Below are 4,970 nucleotides of genomic sequence, written 5' to 3' on the forward strand. Positions count from 1 at the left end.
AGCATCTCATGCCCATAAAGCTTCGAGTAATCAATTTCAACAATGCCACTGTCTATCACAAGCTTGGGCAATAGGAAATGAAGTCTACTCAACTCACAATCAAACTCCACAACATATCTCCCCAAGGTGTCAAGCAGAGCCATGATTGTAAATGTGACTTCTCCAAATATCCCTGCAAAGAGGAAAACAATCCTTTGCAACAGCTCAACAAACTCATCCCCATAACTCCTCATGAATGTACTAGGCCTCAATTGAATTATTCTCATACAACCATGGAGACTCATGAAAACTCTTATAGTTCCCACTCCAAGCACCTCAGAATAATGAACCATAGAAAGCAAAGGTTCGCTGTCACAATAATAAGTAGAAGAGAGGGCATAAGGATAGCCACTAGTTAGAGCTTGAACACTTCCTCCCATACACGGATATTGATTGCCCCAACTTGCCATACCTTTCATTTGAGTTCATAAACCTGTCCTGCCAGGAGATTGTGAAGTCTGAAAAAGAGTACACCAGCAACCTACGAAGTCTGAAATGATTGACTTGAGATCTGATTTTAAGAAAATCAACATCCCAGAAGATGAACAACTGTTGCAATACAGGAAATCGTCATCCAAAACAATACATCTGCTCACGTCCAAGTCTGGAAATATCCTCTCTAGGGACTCCAACTCCACATAGAACCATCCTTTGCTCAGAATATCTTCCCAATCCACTAGTTGATGAGCAAAAGGAACCATCAAATGGTTGGTAAAGAAGGGAACAACACCATCACGACTGAAAATTTGTTCCTTATCCCTCCAAAGATCCTTCTTTCCACATGTAATAAGCTCCATCAGACTATGTTGACGATCTCGAGCTTGGATACTGTTGACATGTATTTTGTACACTATCAAACACATAATAAAATACCTAAAGGTACCTTATACTCTCTTGAGTAAAGCCTCTGAATGCTGAAGATATCGCGAAAAGGATCAATTATGATGACTTCAAGGTTCTTCGTTGTAGGATCTCTACATGTGGATAAGCTCTCTGTGGTATGATGTGATTTTGCTGGAATCACAAGGGGACTTACACTTGATGACTGAACGTCTGATTTGCTGGAATCACAAGATTTTACCGGTTTAGATTTAAAAAAAGAAAAAAAGATGAGGACGAGGAAAGGATCTAATCCTAATACTAAGAATGTAGGAGCAATGAATGATCTTTGATGAAATTCTAACTAAGTCTTGTTTTGACATCACGGGAACATCTCCACAAGGTTAGTGCGATCTTCGAAGGAAAGCTTTATGATGTTCAAATCATCACTACCGACATAGACACCATTAGGCTGATGCATGTCAATGAAGAAGCGACAATTGAAGTTAAGCTTAAGCTGAATGATTCCAGTTGACTACACAAGGCAAGTCTGCAATCAACAACCTGCTAGTAGTATGGATATACGAATTTCACCATCAATCAAGCACATTTCTTCCACTCATCTAATAACATGAAATCAAATATGAGAAGTATAGAGACCATGCAAATTGTCAAATCGACCCATAAATTTCACCACTTCTTCAATGAAGTTTTACAAGTCTCTTACAACAACATCTTGGCAACAATCTTTGCCTTCTCTCTCTACTCTACTCTAATTGCTATTCTATCAACTAGCTAATCACCTTCTAACTACTCTCTATTCACTAACTCTATTCTATTGCTTTCTATTATCCTTTACAAATGAAGAGCCGGGGCTTATATAGTGCCCTTAATACAATTCGATGCCTGAGATCAATTTGAGATCAATGGCCAAGATTCAACAATGAAAACCCTAATTAGGGTTTGTTACAACCATTACATAACATTTAATGCTCGACCAATGAAATAATTGTATTAATTGGACACGTCTTCTCTGGAAAAATCGACCAATGGATAGCTGGGGTAGGTACATCGGAGTTTGTGCCACCTCCCATGAGTTAGGTACATTGAGTCTGGACATGCTGAGGTGGATCAATCCGACTGGAGGAGTGATGACTGGGATGCCACCTCATTTGACACTTGGTTGATACTCAATTTGGTAATGTTGAGAAGTTAGCTTTAATTAACTCTTCTGGAATTATCTGCTTCTTCAACGAACCCTTTGCTCTGACTTCTTTTGTCTCTGATTTGCAGAATGATGATGTATCTCGCCTTGGAATGCTGGATTGGAAGAAGTTATTCTTGACGATGCTGGATCGAAGAAGGTCGTCCTTGTCGATGCTAGACTGGAGGAAGTCACCCTTATCCTTGCTTGATCCTCTTGGAGGAGACCGCCTTTGATCTGGCTTGATTTTCCAACTCCGAGATCTCCATTTGATGCCTACACAAAATATTAAAGTTAGTCTTTTGAGCATCAAACCTCAAAGCATGAAATTTAAGACCTTTCAAAGGTAAAACTTAAGATATTGATTTGAAAAAGTCATGATAAATCAAGAATTACACATTTTCAAATTAATAATGAATGGAATTTGGATCTTCAAGACTTAGACTTTACAAACTTGCAATGGGATCACAATAAGTCTTGAATAAGAACTTCAAAAATGATTCTTCATACCTCCCCTTGAGTACTTAAGTACAAAACCTTGAAAAATGAAGGAAGAAGACCGGATTTTGTTGGGCAAGATTTATAGCCATCCCTTGGATGAAGTACGCCTCCTTTAGCCTTCAAAAGAGCTTCACCTTCCACTAGCTTCTCCAAAATCTGGAAATTCGCCTTCAAATACCTTCCAAAAAAAATCTGGAAATTATCCTCCAATCTAGCAAGAAATTTGCCTCTCCAATAGCCTTCAAGATGAATTTCGCCCTCCTTAGTCTCCACACTTAGTAGAAATTCGCTCCACTCCAGCTAGATTTCGCACCTTCATTTAGCTCTCCAAATTCGCACTTGAAGCAATGAGTGAATGATTTGGATAATGAAAAAACACACCTCCAATATATAGAGCGCTCACCACCTTGTTCCCCCTAGGCCGACTTGTCAAAATAGGCCTAAAAAATAAATAAAATTGCAAAAAGGAGAGGCCAACTTGATAAAATAATAAAAATAAGCCTTCAAGCGCTCCATTTTTAATTCTAATTTCACAAAAATTAATTTTAAATGCCTTTATAATAAGAATTCGATTTTTTGAGGCTCAAAATTAATTTATTAAATGCCAATGTGTCTTCTATTAAATGCCAATTTAATTTAATTTTTCCAAATATTTCGAAGTTAGCAATTTGGCATCTAATGCAATTTGGAGGATATCAATGCTCAAATATGGTAAGAATAAAGAACGCCACTAACTTCGCCCTGGACCCTTGGAGAGGGACAGGAGCGAACTTTCAATTTTGGCCTTGCATTCCTCATTTTCATGTTCAAAACTTCATCTAGGCATTTAAAATGGCATTTTTTAATTGGAGCTTTGAGTTTAATTTCACTTGATCTCTAGGAGGAAAGTGCCTTTAGGACTTTTTTGCCCTGGACCCTTGGAGAGGGACAGGAGCGATTTTTCACTTTTGGTCTCAATCCTTCACCTTTTAATCGCCAACTCTCATTGTGGGGTAAGTAATGATCTGTTTCATCCATTCCATACACGTTTACTTTGCTTTTTGCAAGGCAAAATAGGTGTTTTAAAGATTTTCGCCTTGGGCCTCCAGTGAGGGACAGGGGCGACTTTTGCATTTTAGTCTAGGATTATGAAGTTTTGAAGTCAAATCTTTGTTCACCATGCTTTAGAAGACCTTTTCCATCCTTGCACAACCTCGCCTTAGCGTAATCTTGGAGGAAAGTTATTGGTTTTGTAAAAATCGCCTTGGACCTTCAGCAAGGGACAGGAGCGCTTTTGAGTCCCTTGTACAAATTCTTGATCACTTCAATCTTCAAATTACCTTTAAGGCGTAGAACATCATTCTCCACTCCCTTTGAGTCTTGAAAACAAAAAAGTTATCTCGAAATGTAAGGTAAATGGGCACACTTGGAAATTTCGCCCTGGACCCTTAGAGAGGGACAGCAGCGAATTTGCAAATTGTCATCAAAATTTGTAATCATAGCATCTTAATTCCACCTCAAGGCATTTCAAACATCATTTCAAACTTGCGCCTTGGCCTAGATTTTTCCAAACTTTGAGAGAAGGGCTGGGTATTAGGTTTTTTGCCCTGGACCCTCAGTGAGGGACAGGAGCGATTTTGCAAATTCAAGTCTATCCGTCCTTTGCTAGCCCTCCGAATTATCTTCAACGGGCAAAACACGCCTTCTTCCATTCATTTCAATCACAAAACTTGCCTTGTCTTTGCAAGAAAATTGCACTTTTAGAAAATCGATCTGGACCTTCAGTGAGGGTCAGGGGCGAAATTATCTTTGTTGCCCAAAATTCAACAATTTTCAAACTTTCAAACTTTCAAACGCATCCAGTAACGTCCAATCTTCTCTTCGGGAAACCCTGCACAAAACAAGTTAGCCAAAATTAGCGAGAAATAAACTTGAACAACATTTTCACCCTGGACCTTCAGCAAGGGTCAGGAGCGAAATTTACAATCTAGGCTAAATTGCTTAATCTTTTAGTTTCAAACCACTTCACAGGGCAAGGTAAGATCATTTTCAAGGCCAGGAACAAGGTTTCAAGTTCAAGCGAGTTGGCAAGCGAAATCTACAATGAATTTCGCTCTGGACCCTCAGCAAGGGTTAGGAGCGAAATTTCTAATCTTGGCCAAAATTCATCATTTTCTTCAAGGTGTTCAATCAATTCCAAAGTCCAAACAAAATGCTTTGCAAATCAAAATTTGGTCGAATAAGGCCAGGAATGAGTCCTAGGTTGATTTTCGCCCTGGACCCTCAGGAAGGGTCAGGAGCGAGATTCGCTTTGGACCTCCTGAGAGGGTCAGGAGCGAAATTCGTTCTGGATCCTCAGCAAGGGTCAGGAGCGAAATTTGACTTTTTTGAACTCTTCGACAGGATAATTTTATGGAATATAACATTT

Source organism: Cryptomeria japonica, chromosome 5 (genome assembly GCF_030272615.1).
Source record: "Cryptomeria japonica chromosome 5, Sugi_1.0, whole genome shotgun sequence".
In the NCBI taxonomy this organism is placed as follows: domain Eukaryota; kingdom Viridiplantae; phylum Streptophyta; class Pinopsida; order Cupressales; family Cupressaceae; genus Cryptomeria; species Cryptomeria japonica.